Source organism: Pithys albifrons, chromosome 7 (genome assembly GCF_047495875.1).
Source record: "Pithys albifrons albifrons isolate INPA30051 chromosome 7, PitAlb_v1, whole genome shotgun sequence".
In the NCBI taxonomy this organism is placed as follows: domain Eukaryota; kingdom Metazoa; phylum Chordata; class Aves; order Passeriformes; family Thamnophilidae; genus Pithys; species Pithys albifrons.
The window spans coordinates 51,507,042-51,514,516 of NC_092464.1; positions in this window are offsets into that span (position 1 = coordinate 51,507,042).

Genomic DNA, 7,475 nt, shown 5'->3' on the forward strand with positions numbered 1-7,475 from the left:
CTGCACTACCTCATTTTGCTGTCCAATGTAAATATTGATGATAGTTTGTGATCCATCTTTGCATCATTCCCACATATGGATACAGCGTGGTCATCACCCCCAGTTTTGGGATGCACTGTCACAATTTAGGAATGGTACCCCCCCAATTTTTGACCTTGAAGCCAATGATAAGCAGAAGAGCAAACATCCTGTAAAGCCAGAAAATTGACTGTATGGTGCAATCAAGTTTCTTTCTGAAGTTCTAAATGCTTTCTTAGAAAAAACCCCCATAAATTAGTAACTTCACAAGAAAATCTAAAGGAAGGTGAACTCTTGGCATGTCTTGCAATCACAGTTTGCACATATAGTTCATAACAGTTAATGACATTTTTCTTCTCTCCAATTTCACATAAAAAGATAAAAAGGAAAACTGCAAGGATTTGTCTATAGCATGATGGCTGTGGTCAATATTTTGCTATTTGCTCTGTCAATGCCATCAAAATATTGTTTAATAATTTAGAAGCAACCATGTCATTTTCTTCTCCAGTAGTAGCAAATTAGGCACTTACTAAATAATTGACAAAAATACTTAATTCTAGGGATGCCTCGAGGAACATACTATTAGCTGGTAGCTTTTAAAACTTTTCCTTGCATTACTGATTATATTTTTAAATTATTTTCATGACAATTCTTACCAGTGTAGGAAACTGCACAGCTTAATACTTCAATCTTGCTTGTAATAACTATCCACATTTTCTTATGAAAGTAGAGAGGAAATCCTGGAGAGGACTAATGAAATGGGGGATGGAATTCACACAGGCAGGAATATGCCCTTTCAGGTTCCATATGATAATGCTTTATGTTTACATGCCTATTTCTGTGGAGTTGCTGAAAAATTAAAAATTCAAGGAGAAAGTACAAGTTTAAAACAATTACAAATAAATTTTTTCGAGCAGCTTGAAAAAGACAGATCTAAATAAAGCTGCAAAGGGTGCTTATAAAACTCCTTGTGTAGAGGAGTTAGGCAGAGTTGCCCAGCAATAGGTTATGTTGGAAGAATGTCTGATATGTTTGATATGTTGCCCTCACTTATTTTTGCAAAAGCCTCTGGGAATAGAACTGTAGTAGATCCTATGAGCATTTTAGCCACTATCTCTGTGGCTGAGTTGATGATTCCCAGCATTTTTCCTCCAGGGAAAGAGATGTTGCTGAAGTGTTTATCATAGGAGCTCCAAGAACTGCCCCGAGAGCAGCTCTGCTGCTGGCACAACCTGCAGTGAGACATTCCAGAGGGTGCACGGGAGGTTCCTAAACTGGGCAGGAACTCACAGAAGGCCCCACATGCATTCTAGATGCACTTCCCAGGGGAGTCAGTTGCCTGCCAGGGGCCCAGGTTAAAGATGTGGAGAGAAATATCCCCACCCCGGTGCAGCCCTCAGGTCGTTGTTGGTTTTTCAGGTGGGCAGCAATGAAGTTGCAACAGGAAGGCTGAGGGCAATCAAGAGGGACTTCATAGCCTTGGGACTTCTGGGGATAGGATCAGGAGCAGAAGGAATGTTACCAGGCAGTCAGCAGTAGGACAAGGGGGCACGGGCTCAAGCTCTGCCAGGGAAATTGAAGTAGGATATCAGAAGAAAATTCTTTCCAGAGAGAGTAATCAGTCATTGGAATGGACTGCCCAGAGAGGGGGTGGATTCCCCATCCCTGGAGGTTTTTCAACTGAGCTTGGCCGTGGCACTGAGTGCCATGATCTGGTAAAGGGACTGGAGTTGGACCAAGGGTTGGACTTGATGATCTCGGAGGTCTTTTCCAACCCAATCCATTCTATGATTCTGTGATTCTCCCCTATCCTTCCAGTTGCAGGGTATGGTGAGGGAAGGAACAGGATGATCCAGCACATCGTATCTGGCTCCCAGCTTGGTGTCACCAACAGGATTCTGGGGGTTTAGGTCCTGGGTCAGTCTGCACGACACCAGGGCCTGCTGGTGACAGACGGGGCACACCAGCCTCAGTGGGGGAAGAGGACGTTTGTGGAGCTTAACAGGGCTCGTGGGAAGGGCTTTTACCTGGATCTGAAGGTGGAAAGGCATAAAACCATCCTCGCTAGAGATAAGTCTGTAGGCATGTCTTGGTTTTGTTTTGGCTTCCCAGCCCCTGAGCTGCCCCTCCTTCTCCCTCTGCTCCTCAAAGCAGAGGAAAGAAAAGGGAAAAACAACTTGAAAGAAACTGAATTAAGTCAGAGTATATATGTATTTTTTCTAAACACTTACAATTATATATACACAATCTGCACCCAACATTGGAAAACTTCCAGGGGAGAAGGAAACGGGAAGGGGAAAACAGGGACAACAAAGGGACAAAACAGAGCAAATAGGTACTACCAGACACCCCCACCCACTCCCCAAGCAAACCAGTCCAATACAATCCTACCAACAACTCTCAGAAGAAGGCCAACTCTTTCGCTCTCTCTCTCACATTCTCTCTGATCTCCTGTGTGGCTCTGACAAGGGACCATAAGCAGCAAACTACCTGCTCCCAGTCCTTGCCGGAACAAGAAGAGCAGCCACTTCCTATCTCCCTCTCTGATATCCTCCCATGTCATGTGGGAGGAAAATAAAACAGGTGGGGAATAGCCAAGAGATGAGCCTTTCCCTAGTTACATCTGGTTACCAGGGAAGGCCTGGATCAAAACTATCACAAGGCATCACCCCAATCTTGAGGGATGGTGTGCTAGCAAAGTCCTTCAGCCTACTGAGTCCATGGAGTTAGGGGATGGAGATTCCTGTAGAGCAGAGTTGCACGGGTCATTGATGTGCTAGAAATCCCAGGAGCACCTGAGAATGGCCACACAGGAGTCAGGCTTTGGCCCCTGCAAAAGGCAGTAGGTCAGCAGTCCAGCTGGAATGTACCCACTCCAGTGCACACAGCACTGCCAAAAGCCAGGAGGAGCTGCAAGTCCCTGTGCAGCAGGACAACCATGCCCAGGGAGGGGTTGGTTCACTCTCCCTGGAGGTATCTGCGGCACTTAGAGACATGGTTTAGTGGTGGCCTTGGCAGTGCTGGGTTACTGGCTGGACTCAACCAACTTGAAGGGTTTTTTCCAACCTAAATGGTTCTATGATTCCATAATTGAACTATTCACTTGGAAATAATTCATTTTCGTTCTCATCATTCCACATCTTCTGTTTCACTTCATTTAGTACATGCAGAATCATTTTTTTTCTGGTCATTGAATCAGTTTTACAAGAAACTTGATAGAAACAACTTTCTCCATAAAATTTGGCACCCAAGTGCCTTTGAGGATCTTGATTGTATATACTAATTATTTTTTCTAGTGATTGTTTCTGAGCAATCTCTGAAAAGAACTGGTTACCTGCTCTGCAGACGCACTAATAGGAAATTAAGAGAATTAGTGCCTGCTCAAAGTGGGAAAGAATAGAGCAAGAACTCAGTTCCTTCCTGCTCTCAATTTCACCTGATTTATTTTTTTCCAGTGTAATACAATTGATTTTAATTCCATGGTGTTGTGGTTTAACCCCAACCAGCAACCAAGCCCCATACAGCCACTCACTCTTCCACCAGTAGGAGAGGAGAGAGAATCTGAAGGCTAAAAAGCCAGAAAACTCATGGGTTGGGATAAAGACAATTTAATAGGGAAAGTAAAAGCCACAGACACAAGCAAAGCAAAATGAGGAATTAGTTCAGTGCTTTCCCTGGGCAAGGAAATGTTCAGCCATCTCCAGGAGACTTACCTGGGAAGACAAACACCATCACTCCAAACAACCACCCCCTTCCACTGCTATTTTACATACTGAGCATGGTATGGAATATGGTGTGGAATATGCCTTTGGTGGGTTTGGGTCACCTGTCCTGGCTGTGTCTCCTCCCAGTTTCCCACATGCCCCAAGTGTCTTCACCAGCATGGCAGTGTGAAAAGCAAGGAAAGGCCTTGGCTCTGTATAAACCCTGCTCAGCAATAACAAAGACATCTCTGTATTCCCAGCCCTGTGTTCAGCACAAATTCCAAACACAGCCCCACACCAGTCAGTGTGAAGAGAATTAGCTCTTCCTCAGCCAAAATCAGTACACACAGTAAGGACAGTACTGTGCTGCTCATGGCACAGAGCTGAGCCCTGCTCTCCACACTGTGAAACACATGGAACCTTCCTTGGAGGTTTTTAACCTGAGATTGGCCATGGCACCGAGTGCCATGATCTGGTAAATGGACTGGAGTTGGACCACGGGTTGGACTTGATGATCTTGGAGGTCTTTTTCAACCCAATCAATTTATGATTCTATGAACCTGTGAAGCTCTCTTCTTGAAAGCTCAGGTATTTGTGTTTCTTGTGTTCATGGCTTTAGCTGTCTTGGCCAACTGCCATGAAAGTGAAGGCGTGTTACCTCTTACTGCAGTTTTTAAAAAGAAAGAAATTGTCTATGCTTAAAAATGATGGTCTCTGAATGGCACAAATTACAAGCCTTGCCCCTCACACCTTACTGAGGTAATGAAGTGGAACCAGGGTGAGTTGTCACCTGCTGCTGTGGGGCTGTGGGCCATTTTCTGCTAGACTAAGTTAACTGGTCAGCAGCACATCTGCTTTTCCTGTGATCTGTGTGTAACTGCCCACTGCAAAAATGCAAAAGTGTTGGTTTAAGATGAGAGAGGAGAATTCGCAGCCGATTGCTGGAGTCAGCAGAAGCTGGCAGGGAATTTCTGGCATGGCCCTTCCCAAAGCTTTCCTACATTCCACCCTTGGCTGGGATCTTGGAGGAAATCAGTGCCCATATTTCAACAAGATGTTGTGGTCTCAGCCTTGTAGGCTGGAGAAAGAAACCTTGCAGTCATTCTGCAGGTTAGCAGGGGTGGGACAGAGGCAGCATTTCTTAGGACTGTGCTTTTCCCATGGGCTCATTGAAGTGCCAACATTCGTCACAGCAGTGCTCAGCTCCAGTGGATCCCTAATAGCAACTCATCATCACAAAACACTCTCAGGAAGAAGTCAGAACTATTACTAAGATTTAGAAATTAAGCAGAAGTATTTTTATTTTCATTAATGTGCTTTTAATTCTTTCTCTAAGAAAAAGGTTTACCTTGTTAATAAGACAGGTTTTCATGAAACATTTCAAGAGCTATCCCTGCTGTAGATCTGTCAGAAACTCCTGTGGTTATAATAGAGAATCTATTTTGATTTGGGATTGCTTTTGGTGGGAGGGTTTGCTCTTTTGGGTTTGTGTTGCCAATATGGACCCTGGGGAAAATATACAGGAAATTGAGAGTTTAAAATAGTGACTTTGCAGGGGTTTATGAGATCCTCTTGGAGGGGAGGTATTACCTTTCACACTTACAGAGTTTTAGTTCCAAAGATAAGAAATGAGCCTTCTCTTTAAAGACAAAATGTATTTCCAGGAATCTCAGACAATGTCCTGATTTGAAAAGGTAAAGGTGAATCTGTGAGAAAATTCATCCATGTTAACAACACAACTTTGCCCTTCTTATCTACATGTTATGCATCCACCTTTAGCAACAAAAAAGCTGAACAGAAGCTGAGAATTATTTCAATGTGATTGTGTTATTAAAGAAATCATAAGATAAATATAATAATTGGTCTGTCATTGCAAAAATTATCTTCTGTATTGTACAGCTGCCTGTGAATAACTTACCTCTCTCAGACAGATAGGAAATATTTGTCATATTCACTGTAATGACTGAGAGCCAAGGAAGTTTGAAAACAGGAATAACTATAACCACTCCCTTAGATGTGTTTCTTACAGGAAAGAAACACAAGTAGCATGTAAGTTGGACTTCCATGTGCATGCAGAAGTTTCTAAGGGAAGCTGAACTGAAGAGATTAAGCCACAGTCGTTTCTGTGTCTTCTTTAGAATGGTTTCCACAGGAAAGGCCCAGCTGAGTTTTGAAGTTCATTTCTTTCCCAACTGGAGGAAAAGTGACAGCTCATTGTCAGTGTGGGAAGCAGCGAATCTGCTCAGAGCACTGGGCTGAACAACAAGGCAAACCCTGTGCTAATAACAACGGTCTCAGTCACATAAATTATTTAAGAAGCTAGTAAAACACTTTAAAAAGGCTGTAAATGAAAATACCAGAGAAAGGACACTTGAAAAAAAAATAGGTTTCTTTTGGCTTTTTAGAACAACAGCATAACTTTGGGGAGAGCTCATCTGGTTTGGCCCCTCCACACATCCTCAAAGCAGGGACAGCTGCTGGCTTTAGGAAGCAAGTATACAGCTATTTGGGGACATTTTCAGAAGTACTTACATGCTGGGGAATCATTTTTTTTTCTGTAAGTTATTATTGCACTGTCTGGTTCTTTTTTTGCCTCCATCCTCCCGACTTTAGTAGTAAAAGAAATAAAAGAACAATGTGAAAAAGGAAAATCTATGGCTGTTCTCATTATGTGAAATTACACTTTTACTATTCTAGCATATATTTTCTATAGTATATTTTTGTTTTTCTCAATCCCAAGGTGTCCTGGATAACTGAGCCAGAGGTGGTTTCAGCTGTTAGAGTGGGTCAGATCATACTGACCATGTTATTACTCCTTGTTTCCCTCACCACATCCATTCTCTCATACCCAAAAATGAAAATAAACAAGTTAGAAACAATTAAGCCTCCCACCTTTTGGGAATATAAGCATGCAGCTTGTTCATTGCACTGAAGTTATTTCAGAGCAGAAGGCTAGAGGCACTCGAAGTTCTTCTTGATAATAAATCCAGAGAGAGAGAAAACTGCTGGCAAAGTCTTCACGGACACTTGTGACAGACAAGGGGGATGTAGCAGGCAGTGAGGGTGGAAGTAATTAGAGGAAAATCAGGAGAGACCAGGAAAAAAACTGGTTATGAGAGGGACCAGTAGTCCCTGTCAATAGCAGCCAAAATATTAAAGAGGACAAAACAGACAAGAAGTTCTGGGATTTAGGCATGAGCAGGACTTGAGTGACCTTTAGCAAGAACAAACTCCTCGTGAGTGTTGGGTTCACAATTAATGAGACATAAATGCCAGAAAAAACAGGAAAAACATCAAGGATTGAGGTGGCTGGATGAAGAGGAAGAGTTGTCTGAACAAGGCTGGCACTGTACGTATTAGGAAGGCAAAACATGCCTTTGTGAGGTAGTAAAGTAAACCATAAATAATGCAGAGGAATAAGGACACCACACACCAGACTAACGTGATCAAGTGAATGCCATTTATTACACACTGCACACAGTTTATATGGGGTTAAGGCTACATTCTATTGGCTAAATTGAACCTCACACCATATAACTGCAAATCCCAATTGGTTATAATCCATATCTCACAAGTCCAGTGTTTTGGTGAAATCATCCTGACTGTGTTCAGGAACATCTCTGGTATCCTGTGGAGTTCTCATGAGAAACTTCTGGGGAGTTGCTAAGAACTCCTAGGGAGTGATTTCTCCTTTACCAGACAACAGCAGCTGTGGCCTTGCTGCTTCTCAGCTGATATTTGCCTTCAGTCTCA